The 18,747-nt window shown below is 41.4% G+C and overlaps 1 protein-coding gene across 1 annotated transcript in view; it reads right to left on the reverse strand.

The window, feature by feature from the left end:
• The window catches only part of DNAH8 (dynein axonemal heavy chain 8), a 341,076-nt gene that overhangs the window by 25,860 nt on the left and 296,469 nt on the right, over positions 1-18,747 (reverse strand). The window lies entirely within an intron of this gene.

The raw sequence follows: 18,747 nt of genomic DNA on the forward strand, positions 1-18,747 counted from the left end.
GGGGAAAAAATCTTTCCTAAGAATTCTTAATTTGTGACAGTAATTAACATTCATTCATATTATTTGTGTAATTTGAAAAACCTTGAGCCAAAAATGTATTTTAAGATGGTCCCAGGAAACCTCAGGTGGCACTTGGTAGACGCAAATAGAAATCTTTCCTGGAACAACATGGCTTCGAACCAAGTCTCAAAGAATCCAACAGTTAATTTCTGATAAACATGAGCTCACAGCCAGAAGTTAAAAATCTTGTAAAGAAACAGGCATTGTGTGAAAGAGCCAACTAAACAAAAGGAAGTAGAACCAGACCTGCAAAGACCTCAGATAGTGAATTTTCAGATGCACATTATAAAATGTTTTCATTGTATTAAAAAAACAAAAAACATGATTGAAAATATAAGTATGATACAGGAAACAAGTATGACCAGTATTTTGAAAAAGAGCCAAATAGAACTTAGGAAAATTTTAAAAATTAAAGCTTGCATTAGTTTATTCTATTGCTCCTGTAACAAATTGTTATAAAATAAGTGACCTAAAAACAACAGAAATGTATTATTTCACAGTTCTATAGTTAATGAGTCTGATACAGGTCTCACTGGACTAAAATCAAGGTGAGCAGGCTGGGTTCCTTTCTGTTGGCTATTGGGAAAGATCTGTTTCCTTGTTCATTTGACAGAATTCACTTTTTTGCAGTTGTAGGATCATTGTTCCTAATTCCATATCAGCTATAAGGACTCTTCCTAGCTTCTAGGGCCCATCTGTATTCCTTGGTTCATGACCTCCTTCCCACACCTTAAAAGTCAGAAATGGCCAGTCGAGTCGTTCTCTTTGAATCTTTCTTCCTTGTACAATTTCATCTCTCTGACTCACTCTTCTGCCACCAAAGCGTATGTGATTAAATTGGGTCCACCTGAATGATTTAGGCTAACATCCCCATCTCAAGGTCCTTAACCTTAATAGCATCTGTAAAGTCCTACTTGTCACATTAGGTAACATATTATAGCTTTTAAGGATTAGGATGTGGACATCTTTGGGGGAAGTATCTACCCAGTAACAGTTAATGATGGCTTAAACAGCAGATTAGATATAGCCAAATAATTAGAAAACAGGAAAACAGATCTCAAGACATTATCTAGAATGCTGTAGAGGGGAAAATAAATGGGAAATATAAAGTTAAGAGGCATATGGGCTAAAGTATGAAAAAGTAGGCTAAAGTATAAAGTATATAGGCTAAATTATAAAGTATACTTCTAGAAAAGTTTGAGAAAGATAGAAGAAGGAGAATTAGAAAGAGATAATAACTGAAGAAATAATGACTGAGAATTGATGAAAGATTTGAATCCTCAAGTTCAGGAAACCCTGCATCCTAAATAGGGAAAACAAACAAGTAAATAAAAACCCACGTGTAGACATATCGACATAGCACAAAGATGGTGGAGTAGAAGGACGTGCTCTCATCTTCTCCTGAGAGAACTCTAAAATTTCAAGTCACTGCTGAACAACCACTGACAGCAGAATGTTGGATCCCACCAAAAAATATACCCCATGTCCAAGGGCAAAGGAGAAGCCCCAACGAGATGATAGGAGGGGTGAAATCACATTTAGAATCAAAACCCATACCCGCCAGAGACTCTCAGAGGGCTCAAATAAAACCTTCTGTGAACCAGGACCCAGAGAGCCCACAGAGACTGAGCCAGCCCTGCCTTTGAGCGTTTGAGTGTCTTATGGAATCACAGGTCAGCAGTGACCTGCCACGGGGACAGGGCCCCTAGCTGCAGCAGACCTGGGAGGAACAGTGGGTGGCGTAAGTCTTCTTGGACGAAGTCGCCATTACCCCCACCATAGAGCCACCAAGGAGATGACCCAAAAACTGGAGAACAATTATACCAAAGAAGTTTTTGCACTGTTACTAAAGTTCTAAGACCCACAACAGAGTTCCCAACATGTGGATCCAGTAAAGGGTTGAGAAACCCCAGGGAGGTTTGGGAGGCCAGTGGGATTTGATTACAGAACTTCCACAGGACTGGGGAAACAGACTCTCGGAGGGCACAAACAAAAACTTGTGCTCACCAGGACCCAGGAAAAAGGAGTAGTGACTCCCCAAGAGACTGAGCCAGACCTGCCTGTGAGTGTCCAGGAGTCCCTGGTGTAGGTGTGGATTGACAGTGACCTGTTGCGTGGTCAGGGGCACTGTATACAAGAGTGCTGACATAAGTCCTTTTGAAGGAGGTCACCATTACCACCGTCACCGCTACCATAGTTTGGCCTCAGGCCAAACAACAGGGAGGGAACACAGTCCCACCCATCAACACAAAATTAGATTAATGATTTACTGAGCATGGCCCCACCCATCAGAACAAGACCCAGATTCCCCCACAGCCAGTCCTTCCCATCAGGAAGATTCCACAAGCCTCTTATCCTTGGTCAGTCAGAGGGCAGACAGAGGAAAACCACAATCACAGAAAACTGGCCAGATTGATCCATGGATCACAGCCTTATGAACCATGCCACGTAGCGCCACCCAAGACAGATGGGTCATGCTGGAGAGTTCTGACAAAATGTGGTCCACTGGAGAAGGGAATGGCAAACCACTTCAGTCTTCTTGCCTTGAGAACCGCATGAATGGTATAAAAAGGCAAAAAGATACGACACTGAAAGATGAACTCCCCAGGTCAGCAGGTGCCCAATAAGCTACTTGAGAAGAGTGGAGAAATAACTCCAGAAAGAATGAAGAGACAGAGCCAAAGCAAAAAAACACCCAGTTGTGGATGTGATGGTGATGGAAGAAAGTCCGATGCTCTAAAGAACAACATTGCATAGGAACCTGGAATGTTAGGTCCTTGAATCAAAGTAAATTAGAAGTGGTCAAACAGGATATAGCAAGAGTGAACATCGATATTTTAGGAATCAGTGAACTAAAATGGACTGGAATGGGCAAATTTAATTCAGATGACCATTATATCTACTACTATGGGTAAGAATCCCTTAGAAGAAATGGCGTAACCCTCATAGTCAACAAAAGAGTCTGAAATGCAGTACTTGGGTGCGATCTCAAAAACGACAGAATGATCTCTGTTCGTTTCCAAGGCAAACCATTCAGTATCACAGTAATCCAAGTCTATGCCCCAACCACTAATGTGGAAGAAGCTGAAGTTGAATGGTTCTATGAAGACCTACAAGACCTTCTAGAACTAACACCCCAAAAAGATGCCCTTTTCATTATAGGGGACTGGAATGCAAAAGGAGGAAGTCAAGAGATACCTGGAGTAACAGGCAAGTTTGGCCTTGGAGTACAGAATAAAGCAGGGCAAAGGCCCATAGAGTTTTGCCAAGAGAACACACTGGTCATAGCAAACACCCTTCTCCAACAACACAAGAGACAACTCTACACATGGACATCACCAGATGGTCAACACTGTAATCAGACTGATTATATTCTTTGCAGCCAAAGAAGGAAAAGCTCTATACAGTTAGCAAAAACAAGACCAGGAACTAACTGTGGCTCAGATCATGAACCCCTTATTGCCAAATTCAGACTTAAATTGAAGAAAGTAGGGAAAACCACTTGACCATTCAGGTATGACAAATCAAATCCCTTATGATTATACAGTGGAAGTGACAAATAGATTCAAGAGATCAGATCTGATAGACAGAGTGCCTGAAGACCAATGGATAGAAGTTCGTGACATTGTACAGGAAGCAGTGATCAAAATCATCCCCAAGAAAAAGAAATGCAGCAAGGCAAAATGGCTCTCTGAGGAGGTCTCACAAATAGCTGAGGAAGAAGAGAAGCAAAAGGCAAAGGGTACAAGGAAAGATATATCCATCTGAATGAAGAGTTTCAAAGAATAGTAAGGAGAGATAAGAAAGCCTTCCTCAGTGATCAATGCAAAAAATAGAGGAAAATGATAGAATGGGAGAGACTAGCGATCTCTTCAGTAAAATTAGAGATAACAAGAGACCACTTCATGCAAAGATGGCCACAATAATGAGCAGAAATGGTATGGACCTAACAGAAGCAGAAGATATTAGGAAGAGGTGTCAAGAATACAAAGAAGAACTATACAAAAAAATCTTAATGATCCAGATAACCATGACAGTGTGGTCACTCACCTAGAGCAAGGCATCCTGAAATGTGAAGTCAAGTGGGCCTTAGGAAGCATCACTATGAACAAAGCTAGTGGAGGTGATGGAATTCCAGCTGAGCTATTTCAAATCCTAAAAGATGATGCTGTTACAGTGCTGCACTCAATATGCCAGTAAATTTGAAAAACTCAGCAGTGGCCACAGGACTGGAAAAGGTCAGATTTTATTCGAATCCCAAAGAAAGGCAATGCCAAAGAATGTTCAGACTATTGCACAACTGTACTCATCTCACACGCTAGCAAAGTAATATTCAAAATTCTCCAAGCTAGGCTTCAATAGTACAGGAACTGAGAACTTCCAGATGTTCAAGTTGGATTTAGAAAAGGCAGAGGTCAAATTGCCAACATCTGTTGGGTTATAGAAAACAGGAGAATTCCAGAAAAACAACTACTTCTGCTTTATTGACTATGCCAAAGCTTTTGACTATGTGGATCACAGCAAACTATGGAAAATTCTTCAAAAGATGGGAATACCAAGCCACCCTACCTGTCAACTGAGAAATCAGTATGGAGGTCAAGAAGCAACAGTTAGAACTGGACATGGAACAAGTGGATTGGTTCCAAATTGGGAAAGGGGTATGTCAAGGCTGTATATTGTCACCCTGCTTATTTAACTTATAGGCAGAGTACATCATGCAAAATACCAGGCTGGATGAAGCACAAGCTGGAATCAGGATTGCAGGGAGAAATATCAATAACCTCAGATACACAGATGACACTACCCTTGTGGCAGAAAGTGAAGAGGAACTAAAGAGCCTCCTGGTGAAAATGAAAGAGGAGAGTGAAGAAGCTGGTTTAAAACTCAACATTCAAAAAATGAAGATCAGGGCATCTGGTCCCATCACTACATGGCAAATAGGTGGGGAAACAATGGAAACAGTGAGAGACTTTATTTTTTTGGGCTCCAAAATTGCTGCAAATGGTGACTGCAGCCATGAAATTAAAAGATGCTTGCTCCTTGAAAAAAAGCTATGACCGATCTAGACACTGGTCATATGTCTCTCTTTAATATGTCTCTGCATATTAAAAAGCAGAGGTATCACTATGTTGAGAAAGGTCCATCCTGCTAAAGCTATGTTTTTTCCAGTAGTCATGTATGAATGTGAGACTTGGACCATAAAGAAAGTTGAGCACTGAAGAATTGATCCTTTTGAACTGTAGTGTTGGAGAAGATTCTTGAGAGTCCCTTGGACTGCAAGGAGGTCAAACCAGTCAATCCTAGAGGAGATCAGTCCTGAATATTCATTGGAAGGATTGATGCTAAAGCTGAAGTTCCAATACTTTGGCCAACTGATGGGAAAAACTGACTCATTAGAAAAGACCCGACATTGGAAAAGATTGAAAGCAGATGGAGAAGGGGATAGCAGAGAATAGATGGTTGGATGGCATCACCAACTCTATGGACATGAATTTGAGCAAAATTTGGGAGTTGGTGATGGACAGGGAAGCCTGGCATGATGCAGTGCATGGGGTTGCAAAGAGTCAGACACAGCTGAGTGACTGAACTGAACTGAGACATATCACCATGGAATTGTTGAACATCAAAAACAAAGACAATATCTTAAAAGCAGTCAGAGAGAAAAAGAAATTAGATAAAAGGAAATGACAATTACACTAGCAACTGATTCCTCAATAGCACCAGTGAAAGCCAGAAGGACAGAACAGTAAATTCTGTGTGCTAGGATTAACTGTAAATACAGAATTGTATCCCAAACAAAATTATCTTTCATGAATGAGGGCAAGGCTAAAGCTTTGAACAGACATTTCAACAAACAGAGTAGTTGTACTGACAGCCAGTTACACATAAAAAGATGCTCAACCTCATTATTTGCTAGGAAAATTCAAATGAAAATCACAATGAGAGGCCACTTCACATTTTTAAGAATAGTTATAACTAAAAAAAAAAAAACAGATAATAACAGATGCTGACAACAATGTAGAGAAACTTAAGCCCTCATACATCACTGGGGGGTATTGTAAAATGGTGCAGGTTCTTTGGAAAGTAAGTTAGCAGTTTCCTAAAATGTTAGGGATAGATTAACTATCTGACCCAATAATTACATTCCCAGTTGTCTGTTCAAGAGAATGAAAAGACTTGTCCACACAAAGACTTGCCTGTGAATGTTCTACCAGCATTATTCATAATAATCAAAAAGTGGGAACTACCCAAATGTCCATTAACTGTTGAATGGATAAACAAAATGTGACATATTCATATGAGAGTGCTACGCCGCTTCAGTCATGTCTGACTCTCTGCATCTTCTGGGCTGTAGCCTGCCGGGCTCTCTGTCCATGAAACTCTCTAGGCAAGAATACTGGAGTGGGTTGCCATGCCCTTCTCCAGGGGATCTTCCCAACCCAGGGATGAAATCCGTGTCTCTTATGTCTCCAGTACGGGAAGAAGGTTCTATACTGCTAGTGCCACCTGGGAGGCCCATTATATTCACATATATATTGGAATATTATTTGACAATCAGTAGCAATGAAGCACTGATACATGCTAAAATGTGGATGAACTTTAAAAACACTATGCTAAATGAAAGAATCCATATAGAAAAGACACACAGTATATGATTTCAAGATATAGGAAATGTCCAGAAAAGGCGAATCTATAGAAACAGAAAGTAGATTAGTGGTGCTCTGAGGCTGGGGGTGGGAGTGTCAGTTGATTACAAATAGGCTCATGAATTCTTTGGGGGTAACGGAAATATTCTGAAATTAGAGAACTGTCCACTCAACATGAATAAATTTATGACAAGCTATAGCTCAATAAAGCTATTTTTCAAAAAAGAAGGGCAAAATAAGGAATTTGCAAGGAAAAACAAGTTTACAATCAACAGACCCTCAGTGAAAGAAATTATAAAGTGTATATTTCAGAAAGGAAGATAATTATTCTGATGGAAGATTTGAGATGTAGAAAAGAATGGGTCCATGCATGGGTAAACATTATGGTATAAAACAAAAATTATATGTCTCATTGTGGTGTTAGAAAAGAAAGAAGATAAAATTAAAATGCTGAAATGCCAGGAGAGGAGTAATGTAGTTAAAGTTGCCTAAGAATTTAATTGAGAAGAGGGTAAAGAAGTCCATTTTAGGTTTAATTAAAAATTAATGTTAAAATTTCTAGGGTAATCAGAAAAAGAACAGAAGCACAGTATATAACTTCCAAACTAGCCAAGGGGGGAAATAGAAAGAGAGAGATTCATATTCAGCAAAAGAGCAAAAAGGAAGAAGAAAGGAAACAAAACATAGAAACAATATAAAAAAGGCAAGGTTTTATATTTATTCTTTGTATTTTATAAATGCTCCTGTATTTATTCAACATTTAATGAATTGGTTTAAAACTAATCAGACAAATATAAATAGATGTATGTACAAGACTGTTTACAACAGTATTTGTAACAATAAATCCTAAACAAGCTCTATAAAAATCTATACATCTAAAAATGGTGATATAGTTCTATATTAATTGATAAGACAGAGTTATTGAATTGATATTATTCAGTGAAATGTGTTATTCATTCAGCTGTGTTACTCTTTGCAACCCCTTGGACAAAGGAAACTGGTAGGCTCCTCTGTCCATGGAATTCTCCAGGCAAGGATACCGGAGTGGGTAGCCATTCCCTTCTTTAGGGGATCTTCCCAGGTCTCCTGCATTGCAGGCAGACTCTTTACCATCTGAAGCACCAGGAAAGCCCATGAAATGAAATAGCATAGTACAAAACCATATGGTATGATCTAATTTCTTCTTGATAATATCAAGTGTATAGTAATAGAAAAACTTTGGTATGATGAGTATTTTTATGTGATTATTACTTTTTGGCTTTCTATTTTCTGTATTGCTAATTTTTCTCAATGAAAGAGTATGATTTTTGTAACACAGTATTAAAAACATTTTCATTTTGAAAAATAGAAAAAAATTATAAGCCCTTAGATACAAAGCCCACCACAAGGGTTAAGAACACAACGGAGATGAATCAGCGAGAAATGTTTTAGGTTCCTTGAAACATGTCTTACAAATCCCTAGTAACATTTATGCTCCACAAAAAGGCCCTCTTCTGCCTTTTCTTACAGCATATGGAATGAGAATCTTACCTTTCTCTTTCTTCATCTCTAGGTGTGAATTAAACAACCTTTTGTGAAATACCCTACTAACAGTTAGAATCTTAAGGAGCTACTGCTAAAATTATCCAGGATTCTCTGCTTATGAAAAACTGTATTTTGTGAACAGAGGGAATTCTACTCAGCTGGCCTTTAACTCATTTAGGAAACCAGCTGAAGAATGGAGGAGATGCTTCTGTCTTCAGCATTTTTATTGATTGACTGGCATCAGGACGCAAGCCTGTGTGTCCAAACAACTGCATCCTTTCCGAAAGTCGTGGTTTAAGATAACTGCATCTGGACCCAGTCTTTACAGCTGGATTTTGAGTTAGATACGGTGATTATGAAGGTCCTGTGTCAGATCAGTAAATGTCTGTAACCCAACCAGAGTTAGGGTATTAACTCCACATGACCTTTAAGCATATGAATCATACAAGAAGACCCAATAAGGTAGGAAGTGATTTTTAACAAATGAAAATGGATCTTGTGTAATTTTACATAAAATTTTAACCTCTAACTTAATTTTTGTTGAATAACTTCTATTTAGATGTTGGGGTTTTAGAATAGCCCAAAAGGCATTTATTTTAAAAGTTGGAAGATGAACATGTCAAGCATGTGCACAGTTGAACACATGAATAGAGAGCAAAATGTTCTGGTAAAATGGCACCAAAGACACTTTCAGTCCATTCCTAAACTTTGAAGAATGGTGTTATCCCGGGTTTAAAAGTTGTACTACGGGGAAGAGTGGGGAGAAGGGATAGTTAGGGAGTTTGGGTTTGAGATGTACATACTGCTATATTTAAAATGAATAACCAACAAAGACCTACTGTATAGCACAGGGAACTCCGCTCAATGTTATGTAACAACCTAAACAGGAAAAGAATTTGAAAAAGAATAGATTCATGTACATGAATAAGTGAATCACTTTTCTGTACACCCCAAACTATCACAACATTGTTAATCAACTATACTCCAAAATAAAGTAAAAAGTTAAAAAAAGAAATTTCGCATATGCCAAAAAAGTCATGCAAAGTATAAGAAAAATGAAAATAACTCTGAAGGGGGGAAAAATCCTATGAAAAAAGGTGATGGGACAACAGCATGAAGTTACCAAAAGTGAAGGAGCCACACGCTATTACATGCATTTTTCAGAAATCTAAATTTCTACACAACTCAGAGTATTCCAAGAATTCACTGTAGCTTTAGATACAGTGAAGATAGAATATGTGGTGAATGGCTGTATTAGGCAAGATGTAGGTGTCATTGTCACCTTACCGAGCATCATGAAATATTAACACAACATTCAATCTCTGACTTCATTATGAACTCCGTGTACCCACATTTCCACTGACTCTGAGGGTTCTCTGTTTCCTAAGTCAAACAAACCCCAAACCTAACTCATTGTTTTATTCTCCTTTTCCCTTCACCTGAACTGTTTCTTGCCCCATCTCTTTTGACAACATCGATGTCTTCGTCCAGCTGCTCAACCTATGAATTCAGAAATAGCCTTCTTCTGATGTCATATTCCCCAGTGCTTCTTGGTTTCCAAGTCCTACATCTAAATCATTGCTAGGATCCATCTTGAAAATTCCAGTATCTTCATCCCCACTGCCTTCAGAACTGCCCCAAACTCTTTTCAGCAATACCCAAAAGCTTCAAAAGCCAATCTCTGCATCTTATTCAGCCTCAAGGTCAGGCGACACCTCTCTTGAAGCCCCTCCTTCCCACGCTTTAGGTACAAAGGACTCGGTTCCCCACACTCATCATATCCGTCTCTGGATTGTCCCTGTGTGTAGGTGCCCCGATCTATGTCTTTTCTCTCACTGAGCTAAAGAGTTTATTTATTTTAAGTATCTGTTTATGTGTTTGACTGTGTTGGATTTTAGCTGTGGCATCGAGATCTTCCCGGCAGCGCATGGACTCCCTAGTTGAGGCACACAGGCTCCAGAGCGCGTGGGCTCAGGAACTGCAGTTATGCGGGCTTAGTTGATCCATGGCTCGTGGAGTCTAAGTTCCCTGACCAGGGATCAAAACCCACATCTCCCACATTGCGAAGTGGATTCTTAACCACTGGATCCCCGGGAAAGTCTCTATTTTTAATTATACATATTGCAGGTGTACAACTTGATGACTCCATATACCTATGCATCCCTCTAGATCATCATCTTCCTCTTTACTTGCTCTCTGTCCTCCTTGCGGCCTCCTCACCCCACCCCCACCCCCGACATACTGTAGTCATCTCCTCCCCACCCCTTCTCTAACCTGAGAACTCTTGCACATCCTTTAAGGTACGATTCCAGTGTGGACTGTCTCACTAGCTTACTTTGACCCCTAAGTTGGAATTTACTGCTCCTTTGCCTTTGCTCTCATAGCAGCATGAATAATACCTCCTGATTTTAGAGTTAACCATATCACACTGCATAACTACTTGCCACTCATCCATCTTCCCTAATAGACGATGAGCTCCAAGGGCAAGGACTGAGTCGTACTGATATTTGTAACCCCAGGCTGGCTAGGGAATATGTTCTCGATAAATATTTGTTTATTGAATTGAGGCCAACTAGCTTGGATTGCGTTAAACCTCAAATATAAAGGAGAGCAATTCTCCAATATTTAAGGGGCATGAAAATTTAACTATTTGTTCCTTCTTATGGTAAAAGTATAGTATATCATCATTACTGTCCATTTTTTCCAGGCACCTTCCCACATACAAAGGGATATATATGTATTCTCAAAACACAGGAGAATCAGATATAATTTAAACATGATCAAATTTAAACAGAGACCTTTAAAGTTTACAGAGAAGAAGACAACAGTAAATTCCATGCATACTAAGAAAACCCGAGCTCATTCTCCCTACCTGCTCTAGCTACAAATAAAAAAGGGGAAAGACTCCATATCTGGGATTCTCAGGAGCTCTCTCGGCTCCCCTTCAGCTTGAATCTTTTCTGGAAATATGCTCTGTACCAGTGGCTGGGTGCCAACGGCGCACACCAGTGCAGACACGACCTGCTTGTTCCCGGCTGGCACCCGTCACGTTCACCAGCTCTCCAGGGGGGTCCGATGGAGTTGTTGCTGCTAGATTTCACCTAAGAAATCACTTACATGGTGGATTATTTCATTTTTTTATGAGGGGATCTGAAAACAGTCCTCACACTACGGATGAGGGGGACAACACCCTAAAAAGCTGACCCATTTTGCACAGAAGCTGGACAAACTCTCCAGATCGCATCCCCACCACACATTTTATTAGGCGCAGAATGCTAGTTTACATTTCTTTTTTCCACAAAGTGTTTTCTGTTTGTAAAGACAGGAAAGGCAGAAGCCTAGTTAGCTGGTTAGAATGGAGAATTGTGAATATCTCTATATGCCTCGGAGAAGGCAGTGGCACCCCGCTCCAGTACTCTTGCCTGGAAAATCCCATGGATGTAGGAGCCTGGTAGGCTGCAGTCCTTGGGGTCGTGAAGAGTTGGACACGACTGAGCAACTTCACTTTCATGCATTGGAGAAGGACATGGCAACCCACTCCAGTATTCTTGCCTGGAGAATCCCAGGGATGGCAGAGCCTGGTGGGCTGCCGTCTGTGGGGTTGCACAGAGTCAGACACGACTGAAGTGACTTAGCAGCTATATGCCTCAAAACCCAAGGGTTTTCAAGAAAACAGTCCCCATAAAAGCTCTGAGATGAAGAACAAGAACTATAATACTCCATGAGCTTTGGTCCCAAATCACTTCTAGAAGAAAATTCTCTCTTTGGAGTAAACATGGGACTTGCAGTCCACATTGGACTTGCAGCTTTGTGGTTTGGGGGAGATGTCTAGGTCATCTCTGTTGGGTGGGACAGTCAGGGGTCATGAAAAATAAAATGCACACAAAAAAACAGAACAGTCTATAAAATACACAATTAACCATCTAATGAGCTATTAGTGCACTGTCATATCCAAGCCAACCTAGATTTATCTACATCTTCACACATGAAATATCAATGGGCATAAATTTTTTAGTAAAAATCTAAAGCTCAAAAGTCAGCTGAAACTAAAGGGAATACAGTTAAATTTATCCTGAATGGAAATGAACAAAAAAGTTGTAATAAGACATTTGATAAATTTCAGAAGGTAGAAAAATATGCCTAACTGCTAATGACTGCTACTGCTACTGCTAAGTCACTTCAGTCGCGTCCGACTCTGTGCGACCCCAACCCTGGGATTCTCCAGGCAAGAACACTGGAGTGGGTTGCCATTTCCTTCTCCAATGCATAAAAGTGAAAAGTGAAAGTGAAGTCGCTCAGTCATGTCTGACTCTTCACGACCCCATGGACTGCAGCCCACCAGGCTCCTCCGTCCATGGGATTTTCCAGGCAAGAGTACTGGAGTGGGGTGCCATTGCCTTCTCCAGTGACTACAAGAGTGAAAATAATTGTTTCTGACATTGAGGTAGTTGAATGTACAGAGTACTTGGTATCTTGTAAATCTAGATAATAAAATGGGAATAAACTATGCATTTTTTATGGTTCCTATCACCAAGGTATCTAAGCTCTTGGGAGAGATTTAATTTATTTTAAAGCATTTATTCAGCTGGATTTCCCCTCTCTACTTCAGGGATCGGGCATGCTTAAGGAGGATCGAGGAGATGGTCCCTCCTCCCCCAAATTCCCTTCTTCTCTCAAATTTATGGATGCTAACTCTAGAGTACAGATTCCCATCAACAGGTTCTCTACAGTGCCCAATTACAGCCACTGGGCCTTTCTGGAAGCAAGAGTGGTGTTGGACAGGGGGGACAGTCAGAAAAACTAGTAAGGATTCCTCTAGCTGGTGACATTCATACAGATTCAGTTAGCGGATCTTAGAAAGGTCACCACCTCTCTAGTTACAACTATTATCTCTGTACAAATGTGATCAAACCTCTCACTTGGCTCCAGTCCACATGATACACTCTCTTTCCCCTCAGACACATCCCATCATCTTTCCCAACTCAACACACCTTAACAGGACTCTGTAATTCTCCCCGCCCCCCGCCCACCAAATGCAATCCTGTTCCCAACTCCCCCACCATCTCAGCTCCCAGATCAGGAATAAGAGGGAATCCTTTACCTCTTTCATCTCACGTAGAACGTGGAGAGTCACTTCTACTTGGTGTGGGATGGGTGTAGTAGGGAGGAGACCAGGGGTAGGTTTTAGCTGGGAAGTTTATGGGTTTCCCTGCTGGCTCAGATGGTAAAGAATCTGCCTGCAATGCAGGAGACCCAGGTTTGATCCCTGGGTCAGGAAGAAGCCCCCCTGGAGAAGAAAATGGCTATCCACTCAGTATTTCTTGCCTGGGAAATCCCAGGGACAGAGGAGCCTGGTTGGCTACAGTCCATGGGATCGCAGAGTCGGACACGACTGAGCAACTAACACCCTTTTGACCGTCACTGCTTACTGCCTCCTGGTGGTTGGTGGGGGAACAGTGAGGCGTTGTAGCACAGCCCTCCAAGAAGGTGGGCTCAATTGCCCGGAAGGGGGTGGCCAGGATTACAGTCACCACATATTTCAGAGACCAGAGAGAAGAAACATCAGACCTAGGACAAAGCTCACTCAGAGGTTGAGGAAATGACCAAAGGTGTAGCGTCCGAACTGAGCAGGAGACAGAAACGGGCCAAGGTCCCTGGAAAGAGGGGGACCCTAGGGAAGACCCTAGGACAGACTAAAAAGAAAGATAGAGGAGGATCACAGGTCTTACACACCAGCTGGTTGTTTCTAGCAGAAACAGTCCTCCAAGCGAGGCAGAGTTACAGCACTCTGCTCGTGACCTCACTCAGTGTGATGAGAGGCTGCAAGATCCTGATGCTCAATTTTGGGAAAAGACAGCTTATTGAATCTGGAGCACACCTGCCAGCAATGGCAGATGAGCCTCTGGAGAAGGCTGAGAAGAGAGACTTGCCACATGACGAAGAAAGCTCGCCGTGTCCTCTCTGCAGCAGGTAGCAGCAACAAACAGACAGAAACCACGGAAGGCTCTCAGTCACTGCTCTGTATTCACCGGATCGGTCTCCTTGTGGGGCTGGTCCTCAGCTTCACTCTACCCTCTCCATCTCTCATCATCCCTGATCTCTGCTGGTTCATTCACAGGGTCTCCAAGGTGGCCTCTTAGTCCAAACAGCCCTTAAATATAGGGAAAATGTGCTTGGTTTCACTTAAAAGAAGAGGAAATAAAGCTATGCTGAGAAGCCACTTGTCACTTGTCATATTGGTGAAAAATAAGCTTAACCAACACTCTGCTGACTGAAGCATACTGTTGACTGTGTGACACGGTGTGTGTCTTATTGCTGGTGAGAGTGTAAAACAGCAGAGCCCTCTGTAAGGGAAACTGGAAATATTCATTAATCCTTGATCTAGCAATCCCACCCACAGCAATTTACCTTGAAAAATACATCTCTAATAACATGAGAAAACCACAAGCATGAGATTATTAATTGAGGAACTACAGGAGACAGCAAAATATTGGAAACAACCACCATGCCCATCCATAGGAAAACGGATGAATGAACTATAATGCATATGATCCAGGCATATCTGTTTCTCCACGCTTTGGGGTTGTGCACTTCAAAGAGGCTGTAATTTTTACAAATTGAAGGTTTGTGAAAACCCTGTGTCAGTCAAGTCTATTGGCACCATTTTTTCCAACAGCATTTGCTCATTTCATATCTCTGAGTCACATTTTGGTAATTCTCACAATATTTCTAACTTTTATTATTATTTTATTGTATTTGTTACAGTGATCTGTGATCAGCGACCTTTGATGTTACTACTATGACCCGCTAAAGACTCAGATAAAGGTCAGCATTTTAAAACAATAAACTATTTTAAATTAAGATGGGTATGTCTTTTTTAAACATAATTCTACTGCACACTTAATTGGCTACAGTTAAGTTAGCTTGAACATAACATTTATATGCACTGGGAAACTAAAAATATCATGTGGCTTGTTTTATTGTGGTAGTCTAAAATGATATCTCTGAGATGTGCCTTTAATGAGGAAGATACCTATGAACATGTAGATGATTACAGGATCATCATTGTTAAGTGAAAGAAGTGAGACACACACAAATATATATGGCAATATATATACAAACATATATGTGTGTGTGTATATATATAGTTATGTATATAATTATATACATAATGGCAATTTTGTATAAGAGAGAAAGGATAATAGGAATATATATGATACTTATGTATGAGCAAAAGGAAATACAGAGAAGATAAACCAGAAGCTAATGCATTTGGTTGCCTGTGACAGAAGGGAGAACAGGTTGGGAGGGCTGAGACTTTTCTAAGAATCACATTATACAGCTATGACTTTTGAGCCATATTCATGTTTCACATATTTAAAAGAATCAACAAAAAAATTTTAAAGACTCTAAAATGTAATACAAATAGAAACAGGTGAATGTACTTATAATCAACTGATGGCATAAACTCACAGAAAAAACAATCTGAAAAACTTCTGAACATAGAGTTCTGTACACTCTCAATGGGATATATTCTAGGGGACAAAAAGAAATGCAAAAAAATCTTGACCTCCAATTGGTCCATCTGCTGTTGGTCATATGGTATTGGTGGTGAAATAAAATAGGATCCTATAGTCCTTTCCTCCCATGTTCTCAGCCTGCCTTTTGTCTGTGGAAAAACTTTAACCAAAGAATAAGTTTAATCAGAGAATAGAGAAAATGCAGAAACAAAGGAGAATAGTCCAACAAGACTAAATAATAACAGTTCAGTCATTAAGCATGGTCAAGGACTTTTAGTACCTCCTCAAGGGCTATAGATAATGTTCTAAGCCATATCCTATGAGCTGTCTTATAGATACCAAAACCCGTACCAGGTGGAAGAACTTCACTACATGATGACTAGGCTTGTCGCTATGACAAAAACTGCCACAATTCTGGGAATTAACCTCAAGGAAACGGGAACAAACTGACCCTGGAACTGAGGATTAACTGTACTTAAAACAATCAGGATGATGCTGGTCAGACCACCAATGACAAATTTTAAGATGACTGTCAGAGCTGACTGTGTTGTTTCCACATGGAGCCCTCTGCCTCTGTCTATAAAAGCTTCTGCCCCCGACTGTCAGTGGAAGGGAGTCAGCCTTTAGATAGGCGTTGGCCCTCCCCACCGGTTGCCAGCATCCAAAGTAAAGCAAAGTTTCCTTTCTACCAACTTGCCTCTTTATTGGCTTTTGAGCAGCTATCAGCTGGACCCCACTTTCCATAACAGCGTAATTTGGAGCAAATGAGTAAAGAAACTGAAGTGCTGAGAACCTGAGTTCTCCCCATGGGAGGAAGGAGATCACTGTGTGAAACGAGCAAGGACAAGGAAGACCCCTGAGGTGTGTTGGTACTGGCGTTACCCATGAGCTCATGATGTTTTAAAAAAACACATATCTCCTATCTCTGCCCACTCAGAGGGTCTATAAGCACACACACATACACACACACACACATGTGGTTATAGCTGTAGATGAATAAACAAACTGATAAATACAGAACAAAAGGAAAGCTAACAGAACAAAATGTTAACAATTGGTGAACCTAGGTAAAGGGTATACGGGTGTTCACTGTACCGGCAACTTATATGAGGGTTTATAATAGTTCAAGAAAGAAAATCAAGGGAAAAAAATAAAACAGAACAGTTTGTCTTTATCATTGCCTCCCATCTGGATTAGTTTGGTTGCTCTTCTCTGGACTTTTCTAGCTCTGGTTTATCTCTGAGAGCCAGTGACCAAAACTGCCTACAGCAATCCAGTCACAGGAATGCCATCCCTGTAAGCCAGGGTGAGACACTGTCAACCTTGTTTCACATGTTCCTTGGTAGGATCCTGGGGTACCCGACAGGATCAGACCAACTGTCTAGGTACCAGCCAATGTGGCTCCTGGGGCTTTTGCCAAGGATGGAATCAAAGTTTAGAGCTCTCACAAGTGAACCATTTTGATGGCTAATTTACAAGTACATTAAAACTTACAGGCCATTTTTCTGCCCATTCCCTCAAACTCATGAGATCTTTCTGCGGACTATCTCTATTAATTAGACTCTCCACAGCCTAAGAGAATTTACTATCCCTGACACATTCAACAAATGTGACACTATTCAACAAATAGTGCCTGCTATGCAGGCACTATTTAGCCCTGGAGCTACAGTAGTGAAAACAGGCAGACATTTCAGACATAACGGAGCTTATGTTAATAAAGATTTCAAAGGGAGGAAAGGAAGCCACGTTGTTAGACGATAAGTAAATAAAGAGTTGGTGATACAATTGACAGGAAAAAAGCAGGCAAGGAGGATGGAGTTTGGGGTGGCAGTTGGGGAGTGGTTTGCAATTTTTAAATAAGGCAGCCAGGGAAGGCATCTTTGAGAAGGTGACATTAAGACTGGAAGAGGCGAGAAAGTGCACTCCAGAGATATCTGGGGGAAGATGTTCCAGGAGGTGTATTCTATAGTAGGAAGGACCTGTGGTGGGAGCCATCTGGCCTGTCCAAGTAACAGGAAGCTAGCAGAAGCTGGAGCTAAGCAGCGCAATTGAGGGAGAGGGCAGAAGGAGACCGGCCACTCGGTCGGGGTCAGATGGCATCACTGGGCTTTGCAGATCACCTGTAGGTCACGCTCAGCTCTCGCCCTTGACTTGGAGTGAAGACAGGAGCCTCAGGAGGGTTCTGGGCAGAGGAGTGGCTTGACACACATTTCTAAAGTCTTATCTAAATTAAAACTCCTTCCTGCAACTTCCCCAGTGGTCCACTGGTTAAGACTCCATGCATCCACTGCAGGGGGCACAGGTTCAACCACTGGTCAGGGAACTAAGATCCCGCATCCCGCACATGGCCAAAAAATTAACTAATTAATTAAAGACAACTCCTTCCCTGTGTTCTCTCTTTCAGATAATATTAATTCACAGCTGGATTTCTGAGGACTCCCTTTTATTTCTTCACTTCTTTCCTGTCTCCTGTTAACTTACAACAGTCTCTTAAAATAACACCAAGAGCTGCCACTAAAGTGCCATCACTGCTCTGTCATGGGGTCTGAAATGAGTGATGGCCATTTGCGGGTCTTTGGGGGTCATGCCCAGGACTTTGAAGATGAAAAGAGGCGTGGTAGAGTTTAGAGGATGTGGAGGGGTGAGAATGAATGTGAGTGACAAAGAGGCCAGGAGGCCAAGCCTCGTGCTGGAGCAGGGAGCATGCTCGGGGTGGAGAGAAGACACAGCGGGAGCAGGGATGCTAGGCCAGGACACAGAACCAGGAGGTGGAAATGTCCATGCCCCATCGCAGAGCTGCTGACCTGCCGCTGCAGGTGAGTGACCAGGAGAGAGGCACAACTTACTCCTTCCAGCCGTCACAGCTTAGAATCGGCAGCAGGAGTCTTGGTTTCTTCCATTTCCTGAAGTGAGCCACTCTGCTGGACATAAACTCTTGGTCTTTGGTCACTGAGCCCCAGGCACGAACATCCAAGGAGGCTATCAGCTGGGGTTTC

This window comes from Odocoileus virginianus, chromosome 27, assembly GCF_023699985.2.
Source record: "Odocoileus virginianus isolate 20LAN1187 ecotype Illinois chromosome 27, Ovbor_1.2, whole genome shotgun sequence".
NCBI classification, from domain to species: domain Eukaryota; kingdom Metazoa; phylum Chordata; class Mammalia; order Artiodactyla; family Cervidae; genus Odocoileus; species Odocoileus virginianus.